Source organism: Lissotriton helveticus, chromosome 4_1 (genome assembly GCF_964261635.1).
Source record: "Lissotriton helveticus chromosome 4_1, aLisHel1.1, whole genome shotgun sequence".
Classification (NCBI taxonomy): domain Eukaryota; kingdom Metazoa; phylum Chordata; class Amphibia; order Caudata; family Salamandridae; genus Lissotriton; species Lissotriton helveticus.
The window spans coordinates 1,149,559,381-1,149,580,595 of record NC_136063.1 but is presented as its reverse complement, the minus strand read 5'-3'; the positions used below and the strand labels follow the sequence as shown (position 1 = coordinate 1,149,580,595).

At 50.0% G+C, this 21,215-nt stretch overlaps 1 pseudogene; it reads right to left on the bottom strand.

The window, feature by feature from the left end:
- Positions 1–1,543: 1,543 nt before the first annotated feature.
- Positions 1,544–2,660, bottom strand: LOC144830003 (18S ribosomal RNA; annotated as a pseudogene).
- Between the last annotated feature and the right edge of the window lie 18,555 nt (positions 2,661–21,215).

Genomic DNA, 21,215 nt, shown 5'->3' with positions numbered 1-21,215 from the left:
ACATAGGCAGCACTATCCATCCTGCCAAGAAGAGGGTTTTGGAACACTTAAGGGCCATAAAAAATCTTGACAGGCAATACCCGGTAGCCAGGCATATTGCCACCCACCATAAAAGCAATAAAAGCCTCATCAGTTTCTAGGTCCTTGGCCATGTCCCAGTGAGAGAAAGGGGAGGAGACAGTCCACAGGAGCTGAGGAGACTAGAATCAAGACTCATTATGAAATACAACACAATGCAACCTGATGGCCATTACTGTAATGAAGCGCTAGCCATCCATCTAGGATAGCCAGTAATAGATGTTTGTTAAATGAACCCTGTGTTTTTGTCTTCTGTTTCAATATGTTATTGAAAAAGTTACTGTTTCTGCCCTTAAGGTTTTTAACTTGTATGTAGTGTATCGGAAGAATCATGGATGAATGAGACATACACTCACCATATTTTATTTCACTCTATTACAAGTCCCAGATGAGACTATGTAGGAGAGTTTAAGGCACACCACGGAATAAAACTCACGATATGTTGGAGAAATGATTGAGGACTTTTACACTTAAGCATGAATGAGGGCCGGCTCTTTTGATGGTCGTTTGATTTTTTAATTCATAGTTGTATCTGTGTGATTTTTAGCCCACTGGGGCTGGATACAACTGTACACTAGATCTGTGAGTTACCACTGCAATCTAGATTTGGTAATGACTTAACCAGACCTGCAGCCAGTGAATACCCGCAGACTGCTACCTTTCCCTCAGGCTCTGCACTAATGTTTTAGGCCCACTGGGGCGGCATGCAGCTTCATAAGACCTTACTAAAAGAAAGGGTTAATGTTTTTTTCATAAGGTTGAGGCATTATCGACCATGAGTATATTTTTGTTCAGCGCTAAAACCAAAATGCTAGTACAATGGTGGAGATTGTATCAATCAAAGATGAAATTGTTTAGCACTAACATCAGAAAACTTTTAAAATGTTGAAAAATGTTTATAATGATGTTTAAATTAATTTACTTTCTCCTTTGAGTACAGACCGTGAGTCTGCCTTCTAGCTCCCACTGAAAGTACACAGTCAGGGAGTCTGTTTTCTATTGTTGCACCGTTGGTGAAATGTCACATGATGTATATAAACTTTATTCAAACATACACTCGCATTCCTGAACAAGGAGATTTTCTCTCCGAAACGCGTCGAGTGAGCTGTACTTAATAAACGCAAGCTGAACTAAGGAAAAGTGGCCTGGACATCGTTTGTATACACTAATGTATAAACGAGGATTGGTGTGTATATATATATTAAAGCCCAAAAGAACACATTTTAAACTCATTTTCTCTGGTAGCCAAAGGAAGATTAGCGGCCCAGAACAAGCCCAATACCGGAGGACACAGAGGACACGGAAGAGGAGGCATAGGAGAAAACCACAGTATTACATACTTTAACAAATTCATGCCATCGCAATAATTGAGAAGTAAAGTACGAAGTGCTCTCTAATTACAGTACTCCTGGTGGTGCCCTTCCGTCAATTTCTTTAAGTTTCAGCTTTGCAAGCATTCTCCCCCCGGAACCCAAAGACTTTGGTTTTGGTTAGCCGGAAGCTGCTCGGCGGGTCATTGGAATAACACTGCCGGATCGTTGGCATAGTTTATGGCCGGAACTAAGATGATATCTGATTGTCTTCGAACCTCCGACTTTTGTTCTTGATTAATGAAAACATTCTTGGCAAATGCTTTCGCTTTGGTTCGTCTTGCGCTGGTCCAGAAATTTCACCTCTAACGGCACAATAGGAATGCCCCGGCCATCCCTCTTAATCATGGCCCCAGTTCCGAAAACCAACAAAATAGAACTGGAGTACTATTCTATTATTCCTAGCTGAAGTATGCAGGTGACAGGTCTGCTTTGAAAACTCTATTTTTTTCAAAGTAAACGGTTTGGACCCCCAGGACACTCAGTCAAGAGCATCAAGGGGGCGCCGAGAGGTAGTGGCTGGGACAGGCGGTAGCTGGCCTCGCGGCGGACCACCAGCTCGATCCCAAGATCCAAATACGAGCTTTTTAACTGCATCAACTTTAATATACACTATTGGAGCTGGAATTACCACGGCTGCTGGCACCAGACTTGCCCTCCAATGGATCCTCGTTAAAGGATTTAAAGTGTACTTATTCCAATTACAGGGCCTCGAAAGAGTCCTGTATTGTTATTTTTTGTTACTACCTCCCCGAGTCGGGAGTGGGTAATTTGCACGTCTGCTGCCTTTCTTGAATGTGGTAGCCGTTTCTCCGGCTACCTCTCCGGAATCGAACCCTGATTCCCTGTTACCCGTGGTCACCATGGTAGGCACAGAAAGTACCATCAAAAGTTGATGGGGCAGACATCTGAATGTATTGTCGCCATCACGGGGACGTGTGATTGGCCCGAGATTATGTAAAGTCACCAAAGCAGCCGGGAAAACCCGGATTGATCTTGGTCTGATAAATGCACGCATCCAGGAAGGTCAGCGCTCGTTGGCATGTATTAGCTCTAGAATTACTACAGTTATCCAAGTAGCAGATGGAGCGATCAAAGGAACCATAACTGATTTATTGAGCCAGTCGCGGTTCCACTGTACCGGTCATGTGTACTTACACGTGCATGGCTTAATCTTTGAGACAAACATATGCTACTGTCAGGATCAACCAGGTAGCCACACCTGCTGACAGGATGGGAGCCGAGGGCCCATCTCCCCAACCGGCAACCTTCACGCACCACTCCATCTCTCGGGAGCCTGCCATGGCAAGGAGCACACCCGCCTGGGTAGAATGGCTCGCTGGAGGGGTGTGGAGAGGTGCGGTCGCTTGGGCACCAGCAGCCCAGTCGTATTCCCGGGAGAAATAGGCAGGCCGAGGCGCAGTCTGAGCGAGACGCAGGGGTGCCAGAGCTTGGTGGCGGCAGCACCCCTCAAAATGGTCGTTCCGAGCTGCTGTGGAAATGTGCTGGGCAGAGAGGGGTGACGGCGTGGTGCCGGGGGACTTTGGACCTGCCAGGCAGCAGCATCCGAGGGCCTGGCACCACCTGACCCCTTCCGCTCGGGTCAGACCACTGAGGGGTACGAGCTGCAGAAGCCACTCGGCCTTCGCTCTGCTGGGTAGGGTTGCCTGCCATGCGGCAGGCCCTCGAATCAGACGGTCCATGCGGGGAGGAAGCGCTTTGCTCGAAACAACAACCGAGGCTGGCCAAGCAGTCCATCCCTAAACGGATCGAGGGTGCCCAATCGATCAGAGTGCGGCTGGGGCATCCCCTGGCAGGCCACACTGCGCAGGGGGTATGCTGGCTTTGCGTCCCTGCCTGCTCCCGGGGCAAGCAGACTCTGAGAAAAAGGACCATCGAGAAGGGGCTGAGAGGCAGGTGCATACCCGGGGGCCCGGCGGGTGGGCCCGGGTGCTGCCTTCCCCCTGTCTCAGCATCGCCGGACTTCACGGAGGTCTGACTGAGCAAACTCATAGAGAAAAAGGACCATCATGATGGGGCTGGGAGGGAGGTGCGTATTCGGACCCTTGAGGGCCCCAGCAGGCGGGCACGAGTTCTGCCTTCCCCTGTTTCAGAATCTCCGGACCTCACGGAGGTCTGACTGACCCTCTCCCCAGTAATCCGGAGGAAAATTACCCCACTTTCTTGTAATCCGTGCACACGAGGTGACAGAGGAAACGCAAGGCGCAAAAGAACCCGACCTCCTGGAGCCCTCGCTGGGATCGGGGAGGCAAATGGACCCTCATCGGGACTTCCAGGGAAAGGTGCGACCAGATGGGCGGGCACGAAAAGGGAAGCCATTTGGTTGCTCTGGGCCCCAACGAAAGAGTGAGCGGGCGCAGGGGCATGGGGGACCGGAGGCCCGGGGCCCCAGCTGGGCCCCAGCCATTGAGGCTGCAAAGGGAACCCTACGGGCCCTCCGATCTGTGGCCCGCGAACACCTTGACAAGCAGGCGAGGCCTGCACGGGACTGGCAGACCCCTGTCCTGGACCCTTGGTTGAGCAGCAGGCCGGGGGACAGGGCCAAGGGATGGACCACCCGACCCGGGGCCCGACAGGGCCCCTGGACCCAGCCAGAGCTCCCAGGCTCGGAGGCACAGAGGATGTGTCTCTGGGCCCTTCGGGCCCCATCCCGGGCACCCTGCCACATGGCAGAACCGAGATCCGAACCCAGGGTACGGAGGCCGCCCTCCCCAGGGCCCTCAGGGGCCCCGGCCAGACCTCCTGAACCCAGCCAAGCAAGGCAGGGCTCCCCAGGCACAATGAAACCTCGTCCAGGGCCTTTGGCAGTGCGGCAGGCTGGGGGATGGGGCCCAGCAGGGCTCCCAGGCCCTAAGCCACAAGGGAAGCCTCCCCGGGCCCGCCGGACACCATCCCAGGCACCCGGACTGAGGACGTACCCAGGTCTGGGGTGGCATCCTGGCCCGTCCAGCTGCCGGCTGAGGACAGCTAGGTCGGGAGGAGTCCCAGAGTACCTGGACCCTAGTAATCAGGAGGAAGGCTACCCCTCTTTCTGGGTACCTGTGCGCACCAGGTGATGGAAGGGACCATGGGGCTCGGAGACCCCGGCTGGGTCTTAGTCACGGGGGAGGATTGCCCGTAACCCATGAAGCCCGTCCCGGGCACTCTGCTATACCGCGGGTCAGAGGAGGGAGCCCCGGATGCCTGTGGGTGTGTTGCCTGGGCACAGCCCATCTGGTCCCCAGCAGGTAACTGCCAGCCCAGATGGGGTGTCCCGGCATACCCTGCCCTTAGTAATCTGGTGGGAGGCTACCCCTCTTTCTGGGAACCCGTGCACACTGAGTGATGGAGGGGACCCTGGGCGCGAACCCGCCCGACCTCCTGGAGCGATGGCTGGGATTGGGGAGACGATTGAGCCCTCATCGGGATTTCCTGGCAGCCCAGCCATTTGGTCACCCCATTGGAAAGCATTGCGTGCGACCAGATGGCCGAGGGGACAGGTGCAACCAAATGGCCGGGCCCAAAAGGATTCCCATCTGACTGCCCCCCAGCCAAGCCTTCCCGGTAAGGCTTCCGCCTGCCCTAGCAAATCTGGGAGTGGCTCGGCTTCCCAGGTGCTCGGAGACCCCGGCTGGGCATCAGGCACGGAGAGGCCCGCAGGAGCTTTCGAGGTCTGCACACCCGGGTGAGGACTGCCAGGTACCCATGGAGCCCATCCCGGGCCCTCTGCCATGCTGCGGACCAAAGGAGGGAGCCCCAGGTGCCTGGGGGGTGTTGCTCGGGCACAGCCCATCTGGTCCCCGGCAGGGAACCACCAGCCGGAAGGGGTGTCCTGGCATACCTAGCCCCTAGTATTCCGGAGAAAGGCTACCCCTCTTTCTGGGTACCCGTGCGCACCGACTGAAGGAAGGGACCCTAGGCCCGGATGTGTCCGACCTCCTAGAGCACCGGCTGGGATCCAGGAGGCAAATAAGCCCTCATTGGGACTTCCAGGCCGGCATGGCCATCTGGTAGCCCAATTGGAAAGCATTGCGTGTGACAAGAAGGCCGAGGGGAGAGGTGCGACCAGATGGCCGGGACAGAAAGGACTCCCATCTGCCCAACCTGAGCCTTCACGTTAGGGTTCCCGCCTGCCCATGCAGGGCTCGGGGGCACCGCTTCCCAGGGGCCCGGGGACCCCGGCTGGGCCTTAAACCCAGGGAAGGACCACCGGAGATCTCAGGTCTGGGGGAGGACTGGCCAGGAACCGGGCACATTGCCATGACGTTAGCCAGAGGAGGGAGCCTCGGGAGGTGATGTTCTGGCATAGCCGATCAGATCCCCTGGAAGAGAACCACCAGCCCAAAAGAGGTGACCCGGCATACCGTGCCCCTAGTAATCCGGAGGAAGGCTACCCCCATTTCTGGGTACCCGTGCGCGCCGAGTGACGGAGGGGACCCTGGGGCTCGGAGACCCCAGCTGGGCCTCAGGCATGGGGGAGGACTGCCCGGGACCCATGGAGCCCATCCCTGGCACTCTGCCATGCCGTGGGCCGGAGGAGGGAGCCCCGGACACCTGGGGGCGTGTTGTATGGGCACAGCCCATCAGGTCCCTGGTAGGGACTGTCAGCCCGGGAGGGGTGTCCCGGCATACCCTGCCCTTAGTAATCCAGTGGAAGGCTACCCCTCTTTCTGGGAACCCGTGCGCACTGAGTGACAGAGGGGACCCTAGGCCTGGATGTGTTTGACCTGCTGGAGCCCTAGCTAGGATCTGTGAAGCAAATAATCCCTCATCGGGACTTCCAGGCTGGCATGGCCATCTGGTCATCCCATTGGAAAGCCTTGCTGTGACCAGATGGCTGAGGGGAGAAGTGCAACCAGATCGCCGGGAACGAAAGGACTCCCATCTGCCCACCTGAGCCTTCGCAGTAGGGTTCCCACCTGCCCATGCAGGGCTTGGGGGCTCTGCTTCCTGGGGGGCCGGGGACCCCGGCTGGGTCTCAAGCCTGGGGAAGGACCACCGGAGCTCTCGGGCCCGGACGCCCGGGGAGGATTGCCCGGGAACCAGACACATTGCCATGCCGTGGGCCAGAGGAGGGAGCCCCGGACGCCTCGGGAGATGATGTCCGGGCATAGCCCATCTGGTCCCTGGCAGAGAACCAGCAGCCTGGGGGGGTGGCATACCCTGCCCCTAGTAATCCGGAGGAAGGCTACCCCTCTTTCTGGGAACCCATGTGCATCACAAGGCTCAGGGGACCCTAGGCGCGAACGTGCCCGACCTCCTGGAGCACTGGCCAGGATCCGGGAGACAAATGAACCCTCATCGAGACTTCCAGGGCAGCCCGGCTATCTGGTCGCCCCATTGGAAAGCATTGCGTGAGACCAGATGGCCAAGGGTAGAGGTGCAACCAGATGGCCGGGACCAAAATAATGCCAATCTGCCCCACCCGAGCCTTCGTGTTAGGGTTCCCGCCTGCCCACGCAGGGCTCGGGGGCTCGGGGACCCCGGCTGGGCCTCAGGCACAGGGAGGACCACTGGAGCTCTTGTGTCCGGACGCCTGGGGGAGGACTGCCTGGGAACCATGGAGCCCATCCCGGGCACTTTACCATGCCGTGGGCCGGAGAGGGGGGCCCCTGACGCCTAGGGAGGCGTTGTCCGGGCATTGCCCATCTGGTCCCCGGCAGAGAACCGCCAGCCCGGGAGGGGTGTCCCGGCATACCCTGCCCCTAGTAATTCGTAGGAAGGCTACCCCTCTTTCTGGGAACCTGTGAGCACCACGAGGCTCAGGGGACCCTAGGCACGAACGCGCCTGACCTTCTGGAGCCCTGGCTGGGATCCGGGAGGCAAATGAGCCCTCATCGGGGCTTCCAGGCTGGCCCGGCCATCTGGTCGGCCCATTGGAAAGCGACCAGATGGCCGAGGGGAGAGGTGCAACCAGATGGCCGGGACCGAAATAACGCCAATCTGCCTGCTCTGAGCCTTCGCGGGAGGGCTCCTGCCTGCCCTTGCAGGGCTCGGGCTGCACGGCTCGGGGTTGCAGGGTTCGGGGACTGCAGGGCTTGGGGGTTGCAGGGCTCGGAAGGGCACGGAGACCCCACACAGGGCCTCAGGCACGGGGAGGCCCACAGGCACTCCTGGGGCCCAGACGTCCGGGGTAGGACTGCCCGGGACCCATGGAGCCCTACAGGTCTCCAGGGCTCTGCACCAGGGACCCTTGTCCCGGGCAGATGGACACTTGGCAGGCCACAGGATGGGAGCTCCCACACCCCAGGCCCTGACCCAAACCCAGGCCCCGGGCCGGTCCCTGCTTCTCAACCCAGCCAGGCCGTGGAGATCGGGGTGCCTACCCAGGCACGAGGGACCCCTGTCCGGGGCACACGGACCCTCAGGACGTGCGCTCATTTTCCACACATTTTTTTCCCAAAATTCTGCGTAGTGGCACTACGCCACCTACGCCCAGCCCTAATCCTGACCCCATAGGACATATGGAGTGTTCTCTAAGGGATCTCTCATAGGCTAAAAATTGCCACAGTTTTTCTGAAAGGGAGTCTTAAGCACAGATCCGCAAATCTACCATGGTGCTCTACACAACCTTACTGTGAATCGGCGATGGATCTGCGGGTCCAAATCCCAAGTAAGAAAAAAACCACTTACTTACTAAACCCCACCCCACATGGCCAAAGACTGTGTGCAACGTGGGGTTGGGTGCATGTGGGGGGGTTGGCCACAGGCCAGGCCGTGCGTGGCCATGCTTATTTTAATGTACAGTAATTGTATATTACTTTATGTAAAAAAAACATGGAAATTCACACAAAAAAAACTAAGGTTACAGGAACATTATAGTTAGGTTGACGTTTTATCCACACACACAAACCCAGAGAGATTCAGCAGTTATAGCTATGCTATAAGCATAACTATAACATCGACATCAACATCAACCTAACTATAATTTCCTTCTAACCTTTGTTTTTGTAAGTGAAAATATTTTTTTTAAATATATTGATATATATATATGAGATAGATAGACCGACAGACAGACAGATAGATAGATAGATAGATAGATAGATAGATAGACAGACAGACAGACAGACAGACAGACAGACAGACAGACAGACAGACAGATAGACAGATAGATTGACAGACAGTGGAATAATGCAATTCTATGGCTGCAGAGTAATTGTGAACTAATTTACACAGGGAAAAACTATCTTTTTAAGCATCCTGCAGTTCCTTGAGCAATGATACAAAGCTGCTTGTTTAATGCTTTTGATTTCATTTGCAGTCTACTACATCATGCGTGGCCACTGCTTCTAAATCAAGTAGCCATTTCGAAGGGTATTATCCAAAGTGTAGCATTATTTTACTGTTCCAAGCTGACCGCCTCATTTAGAAGCAACACGTGAGCCTTCTTGGATTGTTATCATAATGAACCATTATACAGAATTCCATGCAAGTTAACCGGACACTGCTACGTGTAGTTTTTATTTATTTTTAATTGCATAGTGAAAGTCCACCACGTTTATGCAGCAATGTTTTCTTTTTTCTACCTTTACTCTGTTAGTGTATCTTGAAATGCAGGTTAAGTTTGTTGTGTGGTTTACTGTGTATAGGTGTGTGAAAGAGTTCTTGCAGAGTTAGGTATTGAAGGGCAGATTTGCAAGCCCCTTGCACCACTTTTGCATCACTTTTTCCTTGCTAAAAATGACGCAAAAGTGGCGCAAGGGGTTTGTAAATCTGCCCCTGAGTACTTAAACTCCAGTAACTGAAGCAACACTTTCACTTATAAGCCACATCCACTAATATTTCCAGTGATTATTTAATTAAAAAACGGTATTTAGCAAAAATCCGGATGCAAGGACTTTGATTCCTGCAGTGACGTAAATTAACATTGACGAAGCCTCCTTACTATTAGCAGGATTGTTTTTCTGTATAGTCATTTTAAAAAGCAATATGTAAGGTAGAAAACAGTTTTTTTAATGTTAAGTTCTCTGTAATTTAGCCATCAAATGTGGAATGTGAAACTTTACATCGTAGTAATGTACGAGTATAATTTTATCCGTGAAGTGGCTCTAAACAATGTACTATAGGGGCACATTTTAACTACCAAGATTATACTGCAGGCTGTGTTTCCTTGTACAGCATACAACGAGGAATCGATACAATAGGACGCTGCTCCTCTCACTGTCTGTTCTTACTAATTTCTACGCTTGAACAGGTGTGTTTTCTTATTCTTTGTTTATATCCTACTTATTTTTTTACATGTTTATGAACTTGGAAAAAATCAGCTGCTGGACCCACGACCATTGGATACAATTCCAGCGTTTCCCCCAAAGAACTTTTAAATATAGAATTGGAGCTTGAGATCGGATGTGGGCAAAGGCTCCCAAGCAAGGATTTTTTATTCTCCTCGCATTAATTTTTATATTCGTCTGCCAAGCTATGTAGATGGCGTACATGATGTATCTTGGCTGTTGAAAAATAAAACTGGTCATAGCTCAGCAGCGGATTCAGTATTTCTCTAATTTATTGTCCTGGTTTATTGCAGCTCCGAACACGTGCTCACAGTGTTCCTATAATAAAATCTTTCCGATGTTGTGTGAGGTTATGTTTTTTCAGTGCCTGCAAGCCATGAATTTTCTCTCCAATTACATTAAATCTTTAATCGGCGACTCGTGTAGCTTTAATCAGTAAGCTTCTATTTCCTTTACATCTTTCTAAGTTGCTGTTTGTAGATCACTGAGTTACTTTTCCGTTTAAACAGCCGTGAGTACGACTTTCATATGTTTACACCAATTGTTGGCCCTTTCACACACCTTCAATGCAATTACAGTTTTATTGCACAGACAATGACTTAATATGGCACCTCTATGACCCAAATTAATTTACCAGCCTACCTTGACTATATGTTTCTCCTTATCTTCATCAAGAACATATTACAGAGACTTTCCTTTCCTAGCAGCTAATTATTTACCGGTGCAGATGGTTTATTTAATTTAACTAGGACGCTTAGAACCTGGAAATCAATACAATGCCTTAACATGAGCGCCTCTGCATATTTTGTCACATTCCTTGTGGTTAAAGAAGAAAGACCTTGTGATAAATGTAGTTTCACTTTTCTACAAAGCTGCTGTTTATTACTCTATGAGGACATGATGAGCTGTTATTACTTCAAACTTGTTTTAAAGATTCCATATGCCCTAAAGAGTGACTGCTTTGGTGTGTAAGGTCAGTTTTCCACGGCCTGCTGGGCACACTGGTATTGGAAAAACTTTATGGCAGGTATTGCCTGATATCACTGAAAAAAACTTGTATTCACTTAAAGTTTCAATAAATCAGGAACAATCTGGTCACTTCAAGTCACCGACTCCAACCCACATTGCAGTTAGTCTAAATGTCTTTAGCAGATGGCAGCGTTCTTTTTTTTGTTAACGCTTTAGCATAAAGCCTAAATTTCTGAGGGCCTGATTCAAAAAGGTAAACTTAGACCTGAAGACTAAGTTTAGACTAGAAGTCTAACTTTAGACCTGAAGTTTAAGTTTAGACTCAGGTCTAAACTGAGGCTGCAGGTCTAAATATAGACTTCGGGTTTAAATGTAGACTTCAGGTCTAAATCCAGACTTCCCAGGTCTAAAGATAGACTTCAGGTCTAAGTTTACCTTTGTGAATTGGGCCCTTAATGATCATAAGGTTCATTGACCTCATATGGACTAAGCACTACATGTATGGTTGGCGTGAAAACTTCAAAATAGTTTGCAAATATATCTCAGATCATTCTTATATGTTCAGCTGGAGGGCCTGTTTCGTGGTGCATGAGGCCATTTGTTGCAACCTCTTGTGAACACACTGACAACTGTTGCTTATTTATTGTCTGTGCAGCAGAGAGTGAAACAATGTCTGAGCATACTATGCCCAAAGATGCTGCTGTTAGTGGCAAGCAGAGCCCCCATTCTCAGGGGCTCAATGGAGGCTCATTCAAGGGTGTGTAAGCGAGCAGGCTGTAGGATCAAGTGTAGGCTATAGCAAGCTTCATGGATGGTATACACATTATGTGGCCAACAGTGGGAGTCCAGTCGTCCTACAAAAATCTAATGGACATAAGTGCTGAGTAGATCATGCCCCAGGAGAGGATGAGTTCCTAGAACAACCCACCATTGGTTCACCAAGGGGATATTTCATCTCTTCCTTCTTTTCAGAGCTTCAGCACAACATACAAGTGGATAATTGTCTCCTTCTAAAAAAAAAGCATGACAACAATGTTGTCTTTGCTGAATTAATGAGAGTAGGGTTAGATGGTCAATGAAAGAAGTACTTCAACCTTAGTCAGGCATCTTCTTTTAGGCATTAAGTTCCAATGATTGGGCTTTAAAAATGTGAACAGTCAGGTTTCTTGAGATGAGTTTAGGTAGACACTATCCAATTATAAATATCTATCTAATTCTATTCAAGTCTGAAAATACCATGATTATTTGACTGGCTTCAAAAGTGAGCATCACTGACCATGGTCACATTTTTCTGCTTTGTTGATATATAGAATGTCGCTGAATTAAAGGACGAACAGATAGTCTGACCAAATTGGCAGCACATATCTCAAAGGACGTTGCATGTGAAATATCCTGATTTTTATCAATCAATCAATCAATCAATCAGAGTACTTGTAGAGCACGCTACTTACCCTTGAGGGTCTCAAGGCGCTGAGGGGAGGGGGGTTGCTGCTACTGCTCGAAGAGCCAGGTATTGAGGAGTCTTCTTAAGGCGAGTAGGTCTTGGGTCTGCTGTATGTGGGTAGGGAGGGTGTTCCAGGTCTTGGCGGCGAGGTAGGAGAAGTATCTGCCACCGGAGGTCTTTCGTTGGATGCGGGGGACAGCAGCGAGGGCAAGGCTGGTGGAGCGGAGCTGGCGGGTGGGGGTGTAGAAGCTGAGTCTGCTGTTAAGGTAGGCTGGTCCCGCATTGTGGAGTGCTTTGTGTGCGTGGGTGAGGAGCTTGAAGGTGATCCTCTTGTTGATGGGGAGCCAGTGTGGTTTCCCAAGTGGGGGGGTGATGTGGCTGCGGTGGGGGACGTTGACGATCAGTCGGGCGGAGGCATTTTGGATGCGTTGTAGTCGTCGTAGGTGTTTGGCTGGGATTCCTGCATAGAGTGCGTTGCCGTAGTCCAGTCTGCTGCTGACAAAGGCCTGTGTCACCGTTCTTCTTGTTTCGGTCGGGATCCACTTGTAGATCCTGCGGAGCATGCGGAGGGTGTTGTAGCCGGAGGAGGAGACGGCGTTGACCTGCTTAGCCATGGAGAGGGAGGAGTTGAGGATGAATCCAAAGGTTGTGTGCATCGTCAGTGGGTGTTGGTGCTGTTCCCAGTGTGGTCGGCCACCAGGAGTTGTTCCAGGCTGAGGGGGTGGGTCCGAGGATGAGTACCTCCTTCTTGTCCGAGTTCAGCTTCAGACGGTTGCTCCACATCCAGTTGACGACGGCCTTCATTCCCTCATGGAGGTTGGTTTTGGCAGTGTGTGGGTTCTTGGTGAGGGAGAGGATGAGCTGGGTGTCGTCGGCGTAGGAGATGATGTTGAGGTTGTGATGGCGGGTCACTTGTGCGAGGGGGGTCATGTAGATGTTGAACAGCGTCGGGCTGAGGGATGAGCCCTGGGGAACGCCGCAGATGATGTCGGTGGCTTCGGATCGGAAGGGTGGGAGGCGGACGCTCTGGGTTCTGCCGGAGAGGAAGGACGTGGTCCAGTCAAGGGCCTTCTCTTGGATTCCGGCTTCTAGGAGGCATGTATTTAGAGTGCAATGGCAGACCGTGTCGAAGGCGGCCGACAGGTCCAGGAGGATGAGGGCTGATGTTTTGCCGTTGTCTAATTGGTGCCTTATGTTGTCTGTGGCTGCGATGAGGGCTGTCTTGATGCTGTGGTTTCGTCTGAATCCGGACTGGGACGGTCCAAGATGTTGTTGTCTTCCACGTGATGGGCGAATTGCCTGTTGATGATTTTCTCGATGACCATTGCTGGGAACAGGGAGATGGGCCGGAAGTTCTTGAGGTCCTTAGGGGTCTGCCTTGGGCTTCTTGGGGAGGGCGTTGATTTCGGCGTGCTTCCTGCTTTCTGGGAATGTTGCTGTTTCGAAGGAGATGTTGATGACCTTCTGTAGTTGGGGTGCAATGGTTGCATCTGATTTGTTGAATAAGTGGTGTGGGCACGGGTCTGACGGAGATCCTGAGTCGATGGAGTTCATGACCTTGCGTGTCTCATCGTCGTTGACGATGGACCAGGAGGTAGGGCGGATGATGCTGGTGGTGTTCACAGGGGAGGTGGAGTCTGGCGTAGTCGGGGCGGTTGTGGTGTTGAAGCTGTCGTGGATGTCAGCGATCTTGCGGAGGAAGAAGATGGCTAGTGAGTCACACAGTTCTTGTGAGGTTGGGATGTCGTTGGCGTTGGTGCTGGGGTTGGAGAGTTCTTTTATGATGCTGAAGAGTTCTTTGCTGTCGTGTGCGTTGTTGTCCATGCGGTCTTTGAAGAAGGATCTCTTGGCTAATCTGATGAGGTTTTGGTGTCTGCGGGTGGTGTCCTTGTGGGCTGCGTGGTTGTCCGGTGTGCGTTCGTGGAGCCATATTTTCTCCAGTTTCTAGCATGTACGTTTGAAGGTCTGGAGCTCGTCGGTGAACCAGGTGACTCTCTTGTTGGCGTGTCTGTTGAAGGGTTTCGTGAGCGGTGCGAGGGTGTTGGCGCAGTCGTCGATCCACTGTCTGAAGTTGCGGGCTGCGGCATCTGGGTTGGTGGGGTTGGTAGGTGGGTTCTGGGCGAGGGTGGTTATCAGCCGGTCTTTGGTGACTTTGCTCCAGCAGCGGCGAGGCAGCTGTTGGGTGCGGTGGTGCGTGGTTGGTTTCTTGAAGGTGAAATGAATGCAGCGGTGGTCGGTCCAGTCGAGTTCGGTGGTTTGGTCGAAGGCGAAGTGGGTGCCTGTGGAGAAGACGGTGTCTAGCGTGTGGCCGTTGGCGTGGGTGGGTGTGGTGACGAGTTGTTTGAGGCCGAGGTTGGCGAGGTTGTCGATCAGGGTGGTGGAGTTGGCGTTGTTTTTGTTCTCGAGGTGGAAGTTCAGGTCCCTGAGGAGGATGTAGTCCTTGGAGGCAAGTGCGTGGGTGCTGGCGAGGTCGGCGATGGAGTCGCTGAACTGAGCCCTGGGTCCGGGGGGTCTGTAGATGAGTGTTCTTCTGAGGGTGGTGTTGGGGTCGGTGTGGATCCCGAAGTGCAGGTGTTCGTCGGTGTTGAGGGTGTCGTCTGCGTGGGTGGCCACCTTGAGGGTGGAATTGTGGACAATGGCTATTCCTCCTCCGATTCCGTTGGCGCGATCCCTGTGGGTGATCTTGTAGCTGTCCGGGTTGGCTATGGCAATGTCAGGCACCGAGGAGTTGTTCCACCAGGTCTCTGTCAGGAAGGCCACGTCTGGGGCGGAGGTGTCGAGCAGATCCCAGAGCTTGATGGCATGTTTGCGCGCGGAGCGGGTGTTTAGGAGTATGCAGTGGAGGTGGTTGGTCCAGTCCTTGGAGGTTTGGTGGTTCTGTCGCAGATGAAGCTGAAGGTGCGGCAGGAGAAGGGTCCGTGCGTCCGTGTCGGGGTGGCCTGGAAGCAGGTGTGGTTTCGGCCATGGTTGAGTGCGTGGAGGCTGCTGGCGTTGTAGTGGAGTCTGGTGTCATGGCATTCGCGGGGTCCAGGGGTTCTAGTGCTGGGCGCGGTCCAGGCGCGGACGGGCGCAGACGGGCTTGCAGGTGCCGCCATTTTAAGGGGAGCTGAGAGGGAGGAGCAGCTGGGAGGCGGGAGGCAGGGGAAAGCGAATGGGCATGGGGCGGAGTCGCAGGGGCAGCAGCGGCGGGAAAGTGAGCAGTGGGCACGGGGTGGCGAGGAAAAATATCACCCAGGAATGAGCAGCAAAGAGACCAGGGATTAAGGGGACAAGCACAGGTGGAGCTACAACGGGGAGGAGAGACCTACCTGGAAGGTCAAGGGTCACTTTCCTCACCGCGCAGCTGCCGCCATTTTAAGGGGAGCTGGGAGGGAGGAGCAGCTGGGAGGTGGGAGGCAGGGGAAAGCGAATGGGCACGGGGGGCTGGGCCGCAGGGTCAGTAGCGACGGGAAAGTGAGCAGTGGGCACGAGGGGGGCGAGGAAAAATAGCACCCAGGAATGGGCAGCAAAGAGACCAGGGATGCAGGGCACAAGCGAAGGTGGAGCTGCCGCGAGGGGGAGCGGCCTACCTGGACGGTCAGGGGTCCCTCTCTTCACCACGTATCTGCCGCCATTTTAAGCGGAGCTGGGAGGGAGGAGCATCTGGGAGGCGGGAGGCAGGGGAAAGCGAATGGGTGCGGGGGCGGGCCGCAGGGGCAGCAGCGGCAGGAAAGTGAGCAGTGAGCATGGGGGGCGAGGATAAATAGCACCCAGGAATGGGCAGCAAAGAGACCAGGGATGCAGGGCACAAGCGCAGGTGGAGCTGCAGCGGGGGGGAGCAACCCACCTGGAAGGTCAAGGGTCGCTCTACTCACGTGCAGCTGCCGCCATTTTAAGGGGAGCTTGGAGGCGGGAGGCGGGAGGCAGGGGAGAGCGAATGGGCACGGGGGCGGGGCCACAGGGGCAGCAGCTGCAGGAAAGTGAACAGTGGGCACGGTGAGGAAAAATAGCGCCCAGGAATGGGCAGCAAAGAGACCAGTAATGCAGGGCACAAGCGCAGGTGGAGCTGTAGCGGGGGGAGCGACCTACCAGGAAGGTCAGGGGTTTATAAAACTCATTCACCTTTTTCCTTTCATCCCAAATGCCTTTGGATCAATGATAATCAGAATCTGATTCTTCCACTCTGGGTTAGTATTGAGAATTCCATAATTTTTCCATTCTCCTTTAAGGAGGTATTGTTTATATCCCATGAGCCCGAGTCATTACGAAGCCTTATTATAATTACTGCTTGTCGACTTCTCAATAATTCTATATAGTAGTAAATAATTAGTTCACCATCATGGTCCAATAACTCGCTAAGAATTAACAGAAATGTAGATTTTTGCCCAATTGGAAGGCATGAGGTGTTGAGTGGGATTATCAGTTATTTGAAAATTGAAACATCCTTCTATTTTCTCAGTTATTAGGAATTTATATTCTACCTGCTTTGTCTCAGAGGTAATATGAAAGCAACTTATCACATGTTTCTGAACAAAATAATATCGAAATCTTAATCAAAAATTGTTTGTCAATCAAAAACCTCCATGATTTATCACCAGTTAATTTCTTTAGATGTGGCTAGGGACAAAATAAAAATGAAATACAATAGAGATGCATTTGGGTGATAATTAGACAACACAACCAGGGTCGGACTGTAAAGCCAAAGCAGCCCTGGCAAATGTTGTCAGACCAGTCCCACTATTGTACATAGCGCATGCAGTGAGTGAGCCTGACCCCTACATGGAGGGTTTGGGGGGATGTCCTCCATGAAAATTTGGAAAAATGGCACATTCTACAACACATTTTTCATTATATTTTCAATAGTATTAGCTTTTAAACCATGGTAAATGCTGACCTTAGAGTACACCAGGATTCAACAAACTTTGGTGGGGCTCTTCATTGATTCCCCCACTATCACCCTCCAACAGTTACTCTCATCTCTCCATTGTCCCTCTCTCACGTGTATTTCATGTGTTTTTCTAGCACCCACACACCAGTGTAGGGTGTCAGAGCACTTTACATCACACACAAATACAGAGACAATGAATAATACTTTTTTTTCACAAGTAAATGAGTTGATTAACGACCATATAAATAGGGGTGGGCATAAATTGCATAAGTTTTTGTAGCATAAAAACTTGGAATAACCCAAAAAGTCCCATGAATACAATAAGTTATGCAAGAAGCATCATTCTGCATTTAGTGCTATTTTCTTAACATAAAACTGCCCTCTGGAATCCAAAATGGGTTGGAAGATGCATTTTGCTCTGAGAACATAAGTAGCAGCATGAGCAGCCGCTTGCACTCGTTAAATGTGCCTTTGTGGTATAATTTTCCCCCAATTTACTCCATGCATTTAATGCTCTTTTCTTAGCATAAAAGGCAGCTTGGATCCAAAATGGACACAAGGATGTTTTTTGAACCAGGAAAATAGAGCTTAATGTAATAGAACATAAACAATTGTGTGAGCAGCCATTCGCTTTAACTAAATGTGCTCTCACAGAGAATTGTTTTCCTATATTACTCTTAATTATGTGAGCAGGCATAATTGTGTTTTCAGCAATTCTGCATCAATGAGTAATGTCAAATTAGTGTGACTTGATTACAATCCTGATGTCTTCATTCTATAAACAGAATTGTGCTCGAAGTTTCAAATGCAGGGGGCACATTTATTGAAATGCTGTAAACTAAAGTTGCTGTGCTGCACTATCGAAGAGAGCATTGCAGAGTCATAGTACTAAGATGTAGAGCGACTACTCTCTCCTCTAGTGATGGAGGGCAAACAGGTTGTCTATATGATGGTATACAACCTTTACCACGCATTTTTTACCACGCACTACCATTACAACGCGGTTTTTACCACGCATACCATTACAACGCATTGCGCTGGGGGGCGCTCTAGGATAGGGAATAGGTTAATTTACTATCCAATAACCTTCCCTAGTGTCCACGGGGACTGGAGTTGGAATAGTAAATTAAACTATTCACTATCCAGCACCCCAAAGCACTATGCGTTGTAATGGTATGCGTGGTAAAAACCGCGTTGTAATGGTATGCGTGGTAAAAGTATGCGTTGTAACGTCATACATCCCTATATGATACATACGTGGTAGAAAAGTGTGCGTATGATGTCTAACATAGGTTCTCTACTGCAAGTGCATCCTTCCTGCAAATAATACTAGACCTACAAAATGTACAACGTTTCACACTGTGGATGTGTGCTATACTTTGCATCTCGCATTCAATGTTTGAAAAGTTAGGAGACATTAAAAAGAAATTAAAAGATGTATCCATCTTAACACCTTTCAATATTTTTTGAGCAAAGTCTTTTCCACAAATTTTAATAGATAAGACATTGCATCTAAACCCATTGAGGCATGTTTACTAAAACCTATGCAGGTGCACTTGAGGCTGCCCGATGCCAACATAGGAATGCTTGCACCATGCTGCCAGGATGCCTACATTACCTGCAGGATGGCATATGTGCAGGAAGGGGAGGTAATTTCCTTTTTTATGTGTGATGCAGTATGGATCACACATAGAAAGAGGAAGTAACAGAGAGAAACAAGCTTATTTTTCCTTGATACACCTCTCTGAGGTAGGTGCACCATTTTGGCTCAATCACAGTTTTACCACCGGTAGTAAACCTGGGATTGTGTCAAATTCCATGGGTTGATTCATGGAAACACATGGAATGCCTACCACAATAAACTGTAAGATAACCCAGCGGAAGCCTCTGCTTTGCGTTACATTTCTTTACAAAGTCACACCAGGCTCTCCAAATAGCCCATTGCATGACTTTGTAAATTCCAATTAAGGACTTGAGTTGTCTGGTGATTACTTGTGTCACACAAGGACAAAGCAAGTCCTTAATAAATCTGGTCCCACGAGTGTAAATGCTCATCTATCACTCACGGGACCATCCATGATCCAAAGAAAAACAAAGCAGTAAAAAGCACTATTTGATTACTTTGGGGTTACATTCCTGAAAAAAAGTAGTTTTATGCTGGAAAGTAAATCGTTTTTCAATACTTTGTTCCTCTTTTGTTACTTTCCATGAAGCAGAGATGCAAAGCCTTCATGATTCTAGCTCCACAGTGTTATCCAGTGATGCATTCTGCTTTGCAGATTTGACAGTCATTTGGAGACACATGTAACAGTGATGGCTGAACTATTTACAATTGATAAGCTCAGGGCCGAGGAGCAATATAATGTGCACGAATGTAACTTCTATTTGTAGACTCTACAAAACTGATATGCATCAAGTATCAGAGCGAGATTGAGACAGACAGACAGAAAGAGAGTGAAAGAAAGGGCTTGATGGGGACAGCCGAGGACAAGCGAAAACAGCCCAGAAAGGACAAGAGAAAGAGACCGAGTGGGGAAAAAAACACATAATTGAATAAACCATAAAAGCAGACAAAAGAACAAAGCTAGTCAAATCGAGCAGCACATCTTGGAAAATTTGCGACCTTGCCTGAATACCATATCATAACAGCTTGCAAACTGCACCTTTGGAGCGTTTGACAGGCGAAAGCTCAGCAAAATATGTACATCATTGCGCAAAAGAACATTTGTGTTTGGAAAAAAACTGCTTTTCGTGCTAACTGCTTAGCTGCCCATACACTTGGTAGTGGCTCTTGAAAACAGTGCAATTTTTCATTTTCTGTTAATGACAGTACTTCAAAAATAATTCGCCAGACAAAGTAGAAGGATAGCAAATTGAGAGTCATGCACTGTGGCAGTCATTTGCATTCTAATTATGATTTTCTGGCACCAATTACACCTCCATTCATCATCATAAGGCTTGCTCTATGAATCTTTCTGAGCAAAGTCTCCGGGATCGCATCCCAATGATCTTTTCCTACAAACACTGACCTAAAACGCCCTCTACTAAATATTGCCGAGGAAGCACCTCACAATAAATGTGCTCTACACTGCAGAACATTATTAACTCATTGAACAGATTCCTAAAAGAATTAGACTAATACAAAATTAAGCCAGACGCAATAACTTGATTTCTACGAGTGTTTTGCTAACTATGTCAACTAAGCACAAAGTTGCAGTAAGTTCGGAACTGCATAATGTGCAATATGATATATATAATGTCCGCATAAATCTGCGTAAGATTTCTTTCCCTAAGTTATACATTATTCGACTCTTGCGTCTTCGGTTTTTAGGTTAAACCTGCAGGCAGCACGCATGCGCCATCGCTTGTGGACCTACTGTATTTTTTTTGTAAACTTCAAAAAGCAGCTTTTAGCCCGCCCATTACTTACCAATCGTTGACATCATTATCACTCTTCTTTGGTGCCTTTTACTTCGGCAGTACATGTGAGGCGTCACTTCCTTTTCTTTCTGTGGCGCATGGTCCAGTCACCAACTCCACTGGCCTTCATGTTGGAGTGTGCTACCACAGGGCTAACTGAAAATTTCTTTGAATATGACTGTGAGAAGTTGGCCTGGTGTATGATGTCCACTATTCTAGTGGGCACCCTGCACCATGCACCAGTCCAAACGACCCTTATGGTGATGGTTGTAAAGTCAACCTTATTGACCAGCTATCCTAGTGGTAGCATGGACAAAGCAGTCTTAGGCTAAAACTTCAGAGAGCATGTGAAGCCAGCTGTTTTACCATATATAATCCCTTGAATACCAAATGAAAGAACACCACACAGGGTACATATCAAATATATATGTATTTATTGCTAACACAGCCCCTCTGCACTCTTTATGAGGTCAGAGTTCGAGATACGTTACAAGTTAGTCATTAAGCATACTATAAGTTGCACAAATACAATTCTGCCCTAGGGGCCTCACGAACCATATACTAAGTAAGTGGTATAAGAACCACTTCAGGAAAGGTGAATAGGCCTAGGGCCTAGGGAATCACTGGGGCTACACTATAGGACCAAAGGTTTGGAAGTAGGAGACCCACGGGAGACGCGTGCAGTGTGGGAACACAGACGCAAGCTACCATTGACTTAAAATGGAGAACGAAGAAGTCACAAAGTTACTGATTAGGGACACTTCCGGGTGGACTACGGTGAAACCCCTTTAAACTAGGACACTTGGATAGTTCATACCCATGGGAGCACCGGAGTA